Below are 15,846 nucleotides of genomic sequence, written 5' to 3'. Positions count from 1 at the left end.
GATTTAACATGGGCAAGAAAGAGAAATCTTCTTCAGGTTGGCTGGATTCTTGAACTGACAGGAAATATTCAATTAGTATGTGACAGAAATCAAGGTAAATAATAAAATATTATACCTTTTGTACTTGTGCCTTTATTTACTCTGCAGTAATTATACCGAGTAATGTAGCTTATATTATGAATCACTATGACGCTTACAAGACTGAATTTTTTTGCAACCACATCCTGGCCCTGTGAGATAATCTGTTTGATCTCCTACAAGGGCCAGATATGTCTTGCTTGAAACTTCAGAGGTGTGTGAGAGCAGCTGGTACACACCCTTTTTCGTAACCATGTTAAAATAAAACAGGTTTGGATTTGCTCAGCCACTGTAGGATGTAACATCTGAGTTACAACCCCGCTGTGAAGGGAGCTTTGCCATAACCACAGAGTTAACAGGGACCCCTTCAGTACTTCTGTTTGAGAAGTAACGTTTTCTTTCCATCTTAATGTGGATATTTTCATATGCAATTAAAAAAAAAGAAAAAAAAAGAAAAAAATTAAAACAATCATTAGTGATTAAAGCCAAAACATAAATGTGTTCCTATGCCTCCAACAACCCCAGTTCATGCTAAAGCTACAGTGCTGCACCTGTGATAACTAAACCTGCTGAGGTCAGTCAGTGCCACTTTCCGGAGTCAGGTCTGTGTCAGCATCTTTCTGTGTTGTTCGCTCATTTTTCTCCCCTTCTTGTGTGAAATATCCACCAATCCTCCTGGGGCCGGATTCTGGGTAGCAAGGGATGATATTCAGCTTTTATTTCGTTCTCCCTCTTGTGCCAGGACCCACTGTGGGAGCCAGGGGAGGGACAGTGGCATCCTTTGCCCTCAGTATCAGCCCTCTGTGGGCAGAGAGGCCCTGGGACAGCAGCAACAAACCCACTGGTTTTCTTCTCCAAAAAAAAAGAGGACAATGTGCCCAGGTGGGAGCAGCTGCTTCCCTGCAGGAAGCCAACGTGCAGGAGCCCTCGCTTGAAGGGGCTCAAGCAGCAGGCATCTCTTCTCTGTTTCTTCCACTTTTCCTTTAAAAATCCTTTCCTCTGGCACTGATCCAGAAGCTCTCCTTGGTACAACACGTTCACACACACATTTGTGTTCCTCCTAAAAAGCCTTCAGGGAATGCTGGGCCTCTGGGTGGGAGGTCAGCAGTAATAACACAGTAAGGCCAGTGGCTCGGTTTGGTAAGTATCCCCACCCCCTCTGTTTTTGGGGGCCTGCTGGTAGCTTTTAAAATTAGAAATGTGAAATTGGCCCTGTGCAGAAGGGCCAAGGCGAGCAGCCCGTGCCCTGTTGGAGCTCTGTACACCAGGGAGACGCTGACAGGTTCTTGTGCCTCAACACCAATGTAGGGCAAAACGTGCTCTGAGCAGCATAACTTGTGTCCTGAAACTTCTGAAAGAGGTACTTCATGGCTTTGGATCACACAGTCCATCAACTGCCTATGAATGAGGGACTATTCACCTGGTCATGCTGTGCCTCTGCTCTTGCTGTTTATTCTGGGAAGCAGAAGCCTCTGAGATCGATCTGGTAAGTGTATCAATGAGATGATTGTTTTGAGATTGACTCCTCCCTGCCTTATGGAGTTCTACAACTTTATCTCTGTGTGTATACTTTAAAGCATCTGATAAAAACTAGTGCTACAGGTATGCTAATGACTAATGTTAGACATTTTTTACCATATATGTCCACTGTTCAGTTACTGATGAATTTGTACACTAAGTTATGGGCAGAAAATGCTCCATACTCAGAAAGAAGCCCTTTTCCAGCATGTCATCTTCTGCAGTCATTGTCAGCAGACTCAAAAAGAATAAAACCAGTGCTTTCAAATTGGTGAAACCTCCATTTCCTTTCTCAGCACAATACAAAGACAAATAGTTTATAGGTGTGGGTTGTTTTTGGTTTGGTGTTTGGTTGTTTTTTTTTTTAAGTTGATATCTGCCTCATATTAAAGGAAAAAATAAAGTCTTAGAGTATGAAGGCCACCAGCCCTAACTGTTCAGTGCTTCCTGCTTGCAGCCACAGGGAAGTCACGGTGGAATTGTTAGGGGGTGTGTGTACCTGTTCATTAGGATTAAAGTGCCCTTGTGGTTTATGTTAATCCACTTTGGGATGCAAACTGAGGAAAGCATCTTTGCGGGGAACTGGACCGTCCATTTCGGGGAGCCCGATTCCAGCACCCAAGTCCCTCCTCCACCCTGCCAAGCCCGGGAGCTCCCCCGTGGGAGCCTGATGGTTCTTCTATTTAAGTCAACAGGGTTTAAGTCCCGCTGGTTTAAATATCAGGTTTAACTGGGGTTTGCCTGCATATCAAAGGCACTATGGTAATTTTTACAAGGGAAAGTGTTGAGGGAAAGTGTTTGCCTAGTGCTGTCCAGGCTCCTCCCCGCTGTCCCTGTTGCTCAACACGGTGCTGAGTCACTGCCCTTTCTCACCCAGTAAGCGCCTGCACTTTCTTGGTGCTGTGTTTGTGTAGGATGGGGTCATGCATGCCCAACCTGGGGGAGTCCTCTGCATAAACAAGAGCTGAAAATGAACAAAGAGCCTTCCTGCCTCGCTGGTATTTATTTACGCACTGCCGTGCGTGGCAAGTTCCATTCTGGCACCTGGATTACATGTGGACTGGGCTTGAACTTTCCTGGAGTCAGTCATACACTTCCCGCTGATGTACTGGTGCCTCACTGGACCTTCAGTCTCGCCTCGATCTGCAGAAGATTTATGGAAGGATATTATATAGATTTAACACAATACCATGGGTTTTATTATTTGCTGGAAAATGTTAATAAACCCCAAGTATTACAGATGCATTTTAATCCCTGAAGTGATTTTTGAGTAGAATGCATGAATTATTAATTGTTGTTATTGTTATTATTGCAGTGCATACCTACCTCACAGGGCATTGTGAGGATTAATTAATTCTTGTAAAGATGTAAAAGGCCATATAGGTGTCAAGGGTTATGACTAAAGTGCTTTGAAAATGGAAACCATTCTGTGAGTGCCAAGTATTATTATTTATGGAGTCCAGGCAATGTGCTTGGTGCTGTGCAAACACTGGGCCAGTTATTGCAAATATTTGCTTATATGTGCTTGGTAGGCTGAGCACTCCCTGTTACAAGTAATTTCAGCTATTTTAAGGATGTGTCTTAAAAATATGGCTGTGAGAAGACTTCCCAGTCTCTGGGATGCCATGGGCCATGAACAGCTGGGCCACTGAAGTGCTTTGGAGGCATGCTTTTATTCAAACACAGGTATGAACCAAGACCTCAGAACCGCTCCAGTTACACATCCAAAAGTCAGAGCTTTCCCACATCTTTCCCATTACTCTGGGAAAGGAAACATAACAACAGTCATTGTTTTAGAGTGCCTCTCCCAGCTAAAGGCAAAGCCGACTGCCCAAGCTCAGCTTGCTCACCAAACAATCTGCTGTAAACCACAACCTGCTCAACTGCCCTGTGTTACCCAACATCCGTTCTTGGAAACCTCTGAGAGCGAGAATCTCCCTCCCAGACGCTCTGGAAGTGGCCTCTGGTAGCTCTGAGCTACGCATTTGGGCAACAAGAACTACAAAGTCTAAAGCTCATCGTGGAGAGCAAAAGGCCTTTGTGCAGTCCTGTGGGGTACTTGCCTTCGTGAAGAAAGGGAAACCAGAACAAAACGGATGGGGTACAATTACCAAAGCATCAATCTGCCAGAGCGCACTTTGTAGATCCTGCAGAGCAGAACGTCTCCTCGGGTAATTGCCCAGCCGAGCACGTCAGCAGGTTAAAAACGAGAGCCTGGCACCCCGGAGCCGTGACTGAACATTTGGAGAACGCCAGACCACGGAAACCTCCAGCCAGATGACTTCAGTTCAGCACGTTGTCGCTGCTCGGCAGATGGATGGGAAGTCGGTGTTTGTAGTTCCTGAGGGCCAAACAACGCACACTCCAGGGATTTTCCCTCCCCCGTTTCTCACACAAGCTTTCTGAACGTTACACCTCTCATTCCCGTTTCATGGACTTTTCTCACAGCTCCTCCCATATCCTTCTTTAGGCCCCTGGTGTCCCCCACTCCCCTAGAAGAGCTCCTTTTCCTTTTGCCTTAGGCTACGTGTGTATTCCCATTCCCCTTCCTCCACTCACTGTTTTTGCTTATCTTCTTTCAGTAAATCAGAGCATCAAGGAGGTTAAACTCCTTTAGATGCATGGTCAGATCTGAGATAATAATGCAGAAACTAGAGTGCTAAGAGTTTCTTTGCACTTTTTTTTGCCCCATTTAAATTTCCCAACTTTCAGCAAAGTGGTCAAATTTTGGAATTGGACTGGTTGCTGTCTTCAAAAATTATCACCTCTTACCTACCTGAAACAGATAACCTACACACCATTACTGAGAAGAGAAAGTCGCCCACTTGGGCCATCGAAACCATTGCAGAAATAAATATTGGACATCAAGGGATTTGCAATTACAAATATGCTTCCTGACTTCCTAGAGAGATTTTGGTTTTCTCATATAACTCTGGCCTCTTCGAACAAATGGTCTGAAGGCCCAGGGTTTTCTCAGAATTGTATTATTTTGCAATGCAAAAAAATCTGTTTTCTCAGAGTATTTTAATATTTTTCTTCATAAAAGAAGGAAAAATGCATGGGCTTGACCCTGAGGGAAATGAGCACTGTGAGGTGATCCTACACCCAGACACCCACCCATCCAAGGCTTTGTGGAGTGGTTGGGTCCCATCTGTTTTTGAGAGGATGCTCAGGTAGGTAAAATCTGCCTATGGTATGTCCCAGGCGTTAGGCTGAAAGAAAAATCCACTCTTAACTCCAGAACTGCTGCCTTACGACCATAATTCTCCAGCAATGCCGAGCAATATCCATTAAAAAAAAAAAAAAAAAAGAAAAGCAGCACTGAATTCGTGGCCCATCTCTTTATCCTCTTTTGCCAGCAGTGAAATCAAACTCTGCAGAACTGTGGTGATGTGGAGGCCCTGTTTGAGCAGCACCAGACCTGGGATAGGGCCCATGGCGAGCCTTTGGAATGAGCAGGGATAACACTGGATGTTTCTATCGGATCCGTGCATGGTTTGTGGTCATTGTGACTCTGCACGGTGCCAATGATCGGACATGAGAGTGCTGGACCATCGCCCAAGAGTGTGAAATGCTATTGCAAAACCATTTTAAGATGGAAAGGGCTGCCTGGTCACGAATGTGGTTTTGATTAACAAAGCTCGCTTTCAAAAACTAACAATGCAGATGGCAAACAGCATTTCAATTCTAAAAACGAGCAGAACCCAGGTAGGACACTACACTGCTGCAGTGGAGGATTATTTTCATTAAATGAAATTAGAGGGCAGAGGCGGTAGCGGGGCTGGATCCCGGTGCCAGGTGCCATCGCCAACCGCGACGGGCTGAGAGAGGAGAAAAAGAAAAAACCACCATGTTACATCCTGCATTTACATAAGCGCTGTTGGCAGCGCAGTTTAATGGCTTTCCTAGAAAAGCTCCACGGCCCGGGGCCTGCCATGCCCGGGCGGCCTCCCCTTCCCCTCCCATTCCATTCCCCGCAGCCGCTTCCCCGGGAGCAGCAGCGGCGGCGAAGGGCGGGCGGCAGGGAAAGGGATCCGGGAGCGGGTCCCCCGCCCCGACCCCCGCGCTGCCAGGGCGGCGGGGTTGTGTGGCCGGGCCGGCCCGCTCCTCCTCGCCTTGGCCTCGCCTCCCGGCTCCGCTCCTTCCCTTCCTCCCTTCCTTCCTTCCCTCCCTTCCTCCCCTTTCCCTTCCCTTCCCGTCCCTTCCCCGGCGCCCATTTCGGCGCGGCCGGGCACCCGGAGTGTCTGCGGGCCGCCGGCTGCTCCGCGCCGCTTGGCTCCTTCCCCCAGTAACAGCTCCCACATTCCGCCCCGATCCCTCCTCAATCTCAATCACACACACACACATATTACTTTTTTTTTTTCTCCCCTCCTTCCTCGGGACTTAATCTCCAGCCCCCCCTCGCCCTCCCCACCCTCCCCTCCCCCGGCCCCTGGCTCGGATATAATTGAATATCACAGCGCTACGCGCTGGGTATTTTTTTTCCTTCCTCCTCCTGTGTGTGTGTGTGTGGTGGTTTTGTTGTTTTTGGGTTTGGTTTTTTTTTTTTTCCCCCCTCTCCTGGTATTTTTTTTCTCTTCCTCCTCTCGGTGTGGACACCTTAAAAATACATATATATAGATATTTATATATATATATTATCGACACCTATACGCGTGTACACACACACACACACACACACACACGCAGGGATGTGCGCGTATAATATACACGCGGCGGTATAAAACACACGGGAGGAGGAGAGACAATCCAGGGTGAATTCCTCGTGCCTCCATTCCCTGTGAAAGGGGGGAGCAGCCGCTCGCAAGGTAAGGACCGGGGGGCTCCGAGCCCCGGGGGCGGGAGGGGGCCGGGGATGGGGATGGGGGGCGGCCGCCCTGTTTGTGCCGGTGGAGGCGGGAGGGGGATGGGACCAGAACGCCCCTGTGACCCCCCGTCTTTGATTAATATGTGCATATATACACGTATATGTGTGTATAATATCTATATATTTACCCCCCTCCCCTCCCCCACTCCGCGCCGCTGGCTTCCCCTCCCCCACCCGCCTTCATTTTTTTTAATTTTTTTTTTTTTTTTTAAAGAAAAAATGGTTTAACGGAGCGGGGGATGGGGTGGATGGGGGGGACACCGGACTCGGCAGCGAATGGCACACGGGAGCCATGGCGAGAGGCCTATTTTTAGCCTGATTTGTGTGGAAGAGCGGCTTCCCCTCCCCCCCTTCCCGCATATTTACTTATGGGGGGGAGGGGAAAGGGGGGAGGGGAGGCCCTGCCCCTCCCCCACTGCTCGGAGTTCTCCCCCATCCCGACCCGGCCATTCCTTGGAAGGGGATACACACCCGTCCCCCAACTCCCCCCCGGGCCGTTCCCGGTGTTTCTTCCCCCGCCGCGAGCCAAGTTATTGATCAGTTTTCCTGCGAAGTTCGGGGCGGAACATGCAATAACCCGCGGTCGCAGCGAGCGGGCCCAGTTTGGGGCATAAAATAAGCTTTTTTCCCCACTTCACAGCGTCTTTCTGTTCCCGGGTTTATCCCTGTCTGAAACCCTGGTATAAATTGTGTGTTGCATCAATTAGACGGGCTCACACGTTGATGCAATGTGTACATTTTCTTGGTGGAGGATATAAGCCCTGTAATATGTGGCTTATTATTGTTGTACCCTCGAAAGGGTTAAAATCTGTCGTGTTGTTCCAGGTGAATTTAATCTTTCATCACCGAATTTCCTTTTAAGGCAGCTTGACAGAATAAAAGTCTCCCCTCGCTTGTCTTTATCCCCAGAACAGCAAAACTTTGTGCTTTATGGCAGGGGCTGGTTGCTGCAGATGACACGTGAGTCTGGAGGAAAGTTTGGTTTGTAGGTCGCTGTGTAGGAAAGTGAAGTTTGCTGGTGAAGTTTTTACTACTCTCCAGTGTGCTCAACTTCCTCGTTTTCCTGTCTGTGTAAATCAAATTCCTAACTGATTTATGGGGGGAGGGGATCACAAAACATACTCCTTATTGTTAAGGCATGGGAGGCATGATCAGGAGAACCAAGTCTTTGTTGCGTAAAAAAAAAAAAAAAGGAGTATTCTCTTCTGGGCTTGTCTGACTTGCTTTGCTGTCCTGTGGTACAAAAATAAATGTCTGAGCATGTTGAATGTTTTAACTGAGGTTCTTTGGTGTTGGTGGTCTCTACCCTTTGGGTGTTGGGAGTTGTGCCCCTTTGGCAGAGCGGGCACCGTTTTGCAAAACTGAACTTTAGGGTTTGAGTTGTGCCTGAGCCTTTGGGCAGTTTTGGGCCCTCTTCTTGCTCTGAGCAGCCTGAAGGCTGACGTGTGTGAGGCTCATTCTGGGTTTTGGGCCTTCCTTTGGACACGTGTTAGCAGGGTTTTTGGAATATATTTCAAATGAGGACTGAACCTCCAAACTCTTGTGTGTGCCCCTGTATTTAAGCAAGTGGGCATGTGGTTGGGCATGTGAAAGGCTTTTTTCCCCCTTATTCATAGAAGAAAGGGGTCCACGCTGGTGATGGTGCTTAGGGCACAGGTGGTGCCCAGTACATGATCATGACAAGCTTTCTGTGGTTTCTTGTAGTGATTTTTTCTTTTTTTTCTCTTTGCTTTTGGCTGAGGTCTAATGGAACAGCAGCATACTATAGTATTTGCCTAAGATCAACTCAGCTTGTACACTGTTGTTGCCTTAAGTTTTCTTAAGGGAAGGTGAATTTGTCTTCTGGTGCTGTGTCTTGGGAACTTGGTGGCCTGCCTCCTAAACTGTTGTTGGGAACACCTGGAAAACACTTGGTTCTCACTCCATGAGGAAAGGGGTAGGAAATGTAATTTATATGTATGAAAAGAGTTGGGGTTTGGCTTTTGGGCTTTATGTTTATTTTTAAGATTGTTCAAGAGTTTATTTATTTATTTTTGTTTGTTTGAATATATGCAGCCATACGCGTGAAGAATGCAATAATTACAGGAGATTGTGTTGCTCAAGCTTTTTTCCCCTCTTCAAACAGGTAGTTAAGATTTTTTTTTTCCTGTGAATTTTTTTTTAATATGAATGCTTCTTTCAGTTTTACTCTATATATGGTAATTATTGATGTTTGTGTAATGCTTTGAAGTTGTAAGGCAGGGTATAAGCGCTAAGTACCCAACAGCAATACTTCATAGTCATTTTCCCATCATGAAAGAGTTTGATGCTAGAAAGTGCTACAGCCTTAAGCATAAAGAGGCTCTGGATAGATTAGGGGAAATGGTCAAAATTGCTGATTAATGTTGTTTTCAGATAATAGTTTTTAGTTAGGAAGAACAGATCTGAATGATGTAAAGCAGACTGAGTTATTTTACCTAACTTGATTTTGGTCTGGAATTTAATTGAACGTGGACTTCACATTTGAGTCGGGATGTGTTTGCTGTTATAAGTTTTGTAGTGGCAGTAAAGACCCACATCCTACAAGGATGTAATCGTGCAGAAGTCAGGAAGTCCTGTAAAAAACACAACTTTGTGAACATCAGTGGTCTCGTTCGGCTGAATAAGCTCTGCAGCTGTCTGTGAAGTTGCTCCCAGAAGTTGGGTGTGTTTTGTATTAGTGGTGGGCAGTAGGATGTGAATCTTTCATTGTACTGATGCTGTTTTGGTATCACAGGACTGTTAAGGGTTTTCGAGAAGGCTGAAGTAGTGATATGTGTGACACCTTTCCATTACTAATCCTGTTCCGCTGCACATTGGGAGTCCCAAGCAGTAGCCAACCCCCTCCAGTTTTGGCTTGCTTTGCCTGTCTCTTCCATCCCCCCAGTCCCACAGCCACTGGGGATTGTGGTGCCTGTGTGAATTCTGACACCTTACTGGCAAGGACACTGTGCTGGCAAATGGAGAAGAGGCAGACACAAACCTCCCGCCAGCTGTTCCCCTTCTGAACGGGGATAGGGAGGTCATGAAGTGGTCTGGTCCCTGCTTTGGAGAGGAGGGCAAGGGCAGGGTGTGCTGCTATGTCCATACTGCAATATTGTGATACTGAAATGTATCGTGCCAAAGTGTGACTCATTCACAGTCTAATTCGTGTTGTTTATATGGAGTGGTGTGATACCGTTCTGTGTGCTGACCATCCTCCCTGTGCGTGCACACAGAGTTTAGGGTGTAATAATGGCTGTATTTAATACCCTAAACATCAGCTCATGCAAGTAGCTGCAGGTTGGGAGAGAAGTGAAAGTGTGTGTGCGTGCACACTGTAATTATGCATGTTTGGCTCCTACAAAAAGTAACTGCTGTGAGAATATACTCGTTGCTTGCTCATTTTTAAATACAAATTTAAGTGTTTGTGTTAGGTGGAGAGGTGTCAGTAGTTTCCCATTAGGAACTATGACTGACAGCTCTTTTCAGTGTTTGAATTTCACTGCAGCATTAATGTAGTAGCTTCAAATTAACAGGTGATGAAGAAACCATTTCTATGTTCCTGCTATTGCTTTGGCTAACCCATTCCCAAATATGTGCAGTTTTCTAAGTGCTGCAGTATGAAATTAGATGGTCTTAATTTCTATAAAGTAACTTAGTAACAAGAGTGACTTTACTAGAAAAAGGTTCATCCAGTGATCCTGAGCAGAGTAGATGGAGACTGCTTTATTCGTCTCATAATTGGTTTCCTCCAAGATAAAGTATGACAATGAAATGAGGAATAAGAAATATCTTTTGATATGAAATTGTAGGGGAATATATTGGCTTTCTTTTAATTTTGCAAAATTGAATTAGCTAACTGGAGGTAAGAAGCAGTGAAGATGAGGCAGCATAGCTGTCACTTTGGGAGGGTTGATTGCTTGAGTGAAAAGGTTCGGAAGTCTGGTCTGGAAATCACCCTGCCAGTTTGTATGAAAACTGTGAACAACTTCTCCTCCTTAGGGTTTCATCTTGTGGTGTCAAATCCAGAAAGGGAAGGCCCTTTTCTTCTTTCTTGTAATGAAAACAAGGCTGAACTTGTTGATACAAAATGCCCTGGAGTCTCAATGGCCTTGTTTGAGCTCACATTGAATTTTCCTTTGGTTCTGAAGGATCTATAGAGTCATAACTCAGCTTACACTCTGAAACCCTGATCTTTAATACTTTACCACGTAGCTTTCTGTGACATCCTTTGGACTTTCCTTTTTACATGGTTAAGGAGCCTTAAAAAAAAAAATCATTCCTTGATAAGAAATAGGCGGTCATTCCAAGCTGGAGGTTATTTAACTGCAGGGATAAGTGCACACACTGGTCAGGTGTGAAGGATTTTGTTGTCTTGGCTAGGCAAGGAGTGAAATGCTGGTGCTGCACCTCACCCTTGCTCGCTTTCTTTCTTGGATGGGCTGATTGCAGGGAAGGCTTCTGAGCGTATTTCCTTACCTGTAGAAATAGTTATCCAAAGGTTTGGGGAATTGGTGTAGCTTTCTGAAAAACCTACTGAAAGAAGCTCCAAAGCGATGAGGAGGAATGTTACGGAATTGTCTTGGCCAATGTATGTGACCTCATTCAGAGTCCCTTTTTGGTCTTTGTATGTACGTGTATGTGGCCTTACTCAGTGCTACGAGGAGATACTGAGGTCCTTCTCAATATGTCAGTTTGAACACCAGAAGCAACATCCCTGGGTGTGCTATCAGACTAACACATCATTTTTTCAGGATGAGTAATGCAAGCAGGTTGGGTGTCAACCTGGTTACGTGGTTCAGTGCCTGCCCGTGGCCCTTTGTGGTGCTCTGTGTGCCGTGCTGGGCTCCAGGAGCTGAGCGTTCCAGAGTGCAGTGGGAGTGGGGATCAGTCCCCTGGATTTGTGCTGCAGTTCTGTTTGGTGCAAACATGACTCCTCTGAAGAGTATAAACTGGCATCTGCATCTGTAAAGTAAGATATTAATAGTCTTATTTTCTAAGATGCTGAGTCCCCGCAGTTGCATGTGAAGTTGACAGTCTCTGTGTGTGCTTAGCATTTCTAAAAATCAACTCTTGTGTGTGGTTTGCTGGCTTTTGCAAACTCCCGTGAGGGTGTAGTTTCTGTTCCTGGGAGCAGTATTAGTAAAAGGCTATGTTGTGTACTCTGACTTGTGCTTATTGTTGTAATTCTGAAGTCTCCATGTTGCAAAGGAGCAATCTTGTTTACTAGTAATGTCTAGCAGTAAAAAATCAGAATCATCCAGAGAAAAAACAGTTGTGTGGTTTTTCTGTTTTTCTTTTATGATCTGAGGCTCAGTTCAATCTCTGTTCAATGTCAGTGTACTACAGACACACTCTCTACAACCGTTTGCCATATGCAGACACTCTGAGTGCAATTTCAGATTGCTGGAGGTGCATTACTGCAAGTTTTAGGTGGTGTGGTGTTAGTAGTAGGCCTTCCCTTCCCCCAGTTTTGCCAGCCTGGCAAGGCAGACAAACAGCAGGAGCACCCTGCAGCTAATGCTGGTGCTCCTTTTAACCCGTTGTGGGTTTGGGGAATGATTCAGTCACTTCCCCAGCTGCACGCAGAGCTCCCTCCGAACCCCACTGACGTCAGGCCGATGGTAGATTTTTATGAATTGGGACTGTGAAAGTGCCTGTGGAAACTTTCCTGCTCTGTACACAGCTACGTGCCTGCTGGTGGAGACCAGAGAGTGCACAGAAAAGATCTCTCTGCAGCCTATTCCTGGAGCAGTTTTCCAAGGTTACGAGTTAAGGGTCAAATATTTACTGTTTGTGAAAATGTAGTGCTAAATATTGTGCCCAGTGCCAAAACCACAGAAATTGTCAAGGTCTAGAGCCCTAAATAGAACCAGTCCTAAAAGTTGCATCCATTTGACATTAACAATGTTAAAAGTTCAGGCTCTTCACATGGGTGGCCTATCGCCGGCAAACTGAGCAGGGAATTCGCTGCATGGTGAGCGCACACGAGGTGGATTTCAGTCCCCTGATGGTTCCCTAAAAGTACCAGGCAAAGAAGAAGCAGTTTGATTTCCTGGAAGAAGTTGCCCAGGCTGGCCGAGGAGAGGAATAATAAGTTTCATAGCTCTTTTGTGGTTTTTGGACAGACTGATTCACGCTCGATTGTCAGCAAGACTTCTGAAAATACGTTTTTGCTTTGTAAAAATAGTAATAAAAAGATTCAATTATTTTTCATTTATTATTGATGTTGGTGTAACTTAGAGTTCTCTTGGACAAATGAGCATTTTTTGCCATTAATTTGAGCACTTGGGAGAGTGTTAAATGTGGCTGAAAATCTTGCCTTAAAATACCAATTGATCATAACAGACATGAGTGAGTCTGTCGCCCCTCCCCCCTGCTTCCTGGTCTCTCCAGCTCAAAGAAATCATGAGGACTTTTCCCCTTTTAGGTTATATTTAAATTTGTGGGGAAAGAAATAGTTTTGATATTGCATAGACCTATGGGGGAAACAACAAGAGATCTGGGTCAAAAAAGTAGGACGTGTAAGATTTAGAAGCTGTTGAAGTGTATTTATTTGTCCTATATTAGGTTAAAGGAAATATTGGTGCTCTCAGTTTGGCAACGTGTCCTTCAGTCTGCGGTGTGCTGTAAAGGGAAGACAACTGTTAAACAGTGAATCACCACTAATTTTTGTATGGATGTCCACATTCTTCTCTAGTGCAGAAATTTTTGCCTGGATATTAACACGAACATGCATTCCTAAATAAATACTCTTGGAGATAAATTTTAATTAGGAAGTGCTTTGTAAAAATACAGATTTTTGCCATGATGATGTTTGTGAATCTGTAACGTATTTACTTAGGGGTTATGTTTGTTCAGATATAATACTTTTTAAGGTACTTTGAAAGCAACGTTAGCACAGATGTGGATGGAGGAAAATGAGGGACCAGTGTTGCCAAAACCATCTATTAATGCTGACATCAAATAAATGGTGCTAGAAATGGCTAATGCAGAGGATCTGGGGTTTAGAGAAGTAGGGTCCATACTCGCTGAACAACATGAATATTTTGCTGGTTCAGACCCGGGACCTGATTTTTCACTTTATTTTAAATGCACAACTAAATTTCACAATCTGGTGTCTTGTTTAGGTTGTAAGTATCTAGCACTGGGATGGATGAAAAAAAGTCAGGAATAAGAAACTTCAGTGTGTTGAATTGCAATAAAACTTGAACAAAAATACAATGAAACAACCTAGTAGGCAGTTTTGGTGAGCTTGATCTGATAGCAGGAATGGATATCTAAATGTAGCTGATTAATAGAAACCAACTTTTTTTTTTTTTTTTAACAGCTTTTGCCATTTTAGTAAATGTTTGTCACAATTATTTGAATTGTGAGAAAATTGCTTTGTATTACTGTGACTGTCTTCCAGGGCAAATTGTGGAGAACCTTGGATTACATTAGAAATATCAATGTGTTTATCTTACTGTTGGCAAAGTCCATGTTAGTTGGGTCTTCTGCTGTCTACACGTGCAAGGTTATTTTGATATGGATTAGTTATTCCTAGTTCATCAAGGCCCTTTGTAAGATTCTTCCTTACAGTGCATTTCATGCACAGTAAATACATTAGTAATTAAGTTCTAAGAGTCTGTTCCATTAAAACAAAACACCCCCTTGATTGTTGGGTCATCCCGTTAAGGTGCCTGGGCACCACAGCACTCCCGGGGGTATTATTATTCCAGTAGAATTTTTGGGCATTGCTTTTGCCTTAGAAATTAACTTAGAAATTGCTCTCTGTGTGGTTCTGGGGGCTGGCTGTGAAAGCACCAGACTCAATATTCCTGCCAGTCTCCTCTTGTTGTCCCAGTGCTTGGGACATAGCTTGGGTCCCATGTTGGAGAGATGGTGGCTGCTTGTATGTACTGGGGCACTTTGGACTTTTAGAGACCCTGTGTGTATTGTCAGAACTGGTAAGAAGAATTTTAAAAAAAAATATATGAAGGATAAAGGGATGGAAACTTTCAGAGGTAGCCAGGGAAAACACTTTTGGTGTGTTTTGACTCGCTTTTTGATGCTATGGATGATTTCACACATGAGGCTCGGAGGGTATGTGAAATGCAGTGACAGACTCCAGCTAAGAGTACATCCCCTACGTAGGCTGAGGTTCTCTGTTGTGCCAGCAGCAAGGCTTGTGTACGTTGGACATTGCTGCAGAGCTCCAGAAAGCTCCACTGATGGTGTTAGAATATGTAAAATCTAATTTGCCTGCTCGATGTGCCTCCTGCTTTCCCAGCCGTGGTTTGTAACTACCTGCTTGCGGAACGGAGTTTTTTCAAGGTGAAAGGAAAGAAATGTGCTGGTTTTAAAAACACACGTTCAGAGATCAGGTTAGTCAGATTTCATTTACATTAATGTTCCCGTAAATGCTGTAAATTTGGAACTGCAGTGTACTTCCATGTGCCTCTTGCTGCCTAGTTTTATTTGTTAATCTGGTGCTGTTGGGCCTACTGCTGTTCTGTGTGATTAAAATAACCCCCCAAACTTCCCCCTTCATAATAAAAGACAAGTGGTGCAAGATTGTAATGCTTTTTTTCTTTCTGACACTTACCCTTCCAAGGGTCAGAGTGGCTGTGCCTGTTCCTCTTCTTGGCTCTGCTTCCTTGTCCATGATGTAGCGTGAATATGGCAAATTAATGTTGTGTACCGGGGTGTTTTGTGTCCATCCTGACAGTTTCCATCACTTTATTCTTACCCCATGCTGAGGCTTTATTTGAGTTTTCTAATCTTTCCCCAGTTGTTTTTTTTCCTGGACTTTCTCTCTCCTCTTTGTCATTTTGGACTTTTCTTTTGTGTTCTCCCCATCTGTTCTTGTCAGTCCTTTAAATTGGTGCCTTTTTGTTTCTGTTCTCTGGGTTTTCTCTGCTTTCTTCCCATTTCTCCTAGCATTAGTTAAGTTTATGTGTAGGACTTGATCCCAGGTAGGTAGCCCTCTTGAACCAGAGGGGTTGGAAGGGTTTGGATGGTGCTGCTGAGGAAGTCTCATTTTGCGGGTTGGCAGCGAGCGGAGGTGAGCGAGGGCTCTGCCTGTGGGCAGATGGGTGGCTGGGACAGGCACACAGGAAACAGAGAGGACAAATTTTGGCAGTGCTTTATTTGATAAAAATAATCTTGGCTTTAGGCATAAAGCATTGATCCAACTCTTGATGAAGTCAGAGGGAGGCTTTGGAGGGAGTTGGTGTGCATTTAGTGCGAACGCGAAAAGCTGAGGAAGCCTGAGCGAAAACCTCAGCGCAAGGTGAGGTTGGCTGGGGGCTTTTCTAAATAAGGGGTTTTGTGCTTTTCACTGACGTTGTGACTTAAAATTAGCAAAAACAAAGTCAGTCATCCCAAAATCAGTGGCAGCC

General features: G+C 45.0%; 1 protein-coding gene across 2 annotated transcripts in view; it reads left to right on the top strand.

Moving 5' to 3' along the window:
- Positions 1-5,718: 5,718 nt before the first annotated feature.
- TBL1XR1 (TBL1X/Y related 1) overlaps positions 5,719-15,846 on the top strand; it is a 110,179-nt gene continuing 100,051 nt past the window's right edge. For both annotated transcript variants that reach the window (XM_064665879.1, XM_064665878.1), the window contains exon 1: positions 5,719-6,404. The gene's annotated coding sequence lies outside the window, so the exon portion shown is untranslated. The remainder of the gene's footprint in view (positions 6,405-15,846) is intronic.

The sequence above is a fragment of the Pseudopipra pipra genome, chromosome 10 (assembly GCF_036250125.1).
Source record: "Pseudopipra pipra isolate bDixPip1 chromosome 10, bDixPip1.hap1, whole genome shotgun sequence".
In the NCBI taxonomy this organism is placed as follows: domain Eukaryota; kingdom Metazoa; phylum Chordata; class Aves; order Passeriformes; family Pipridae; genus Pseudopipra; species Pseudopipra pipra.
Note: the sequence above shows the minus strand (reverse complement) of the source record. Positions and strands in the feature narration are given on the sequence as shown.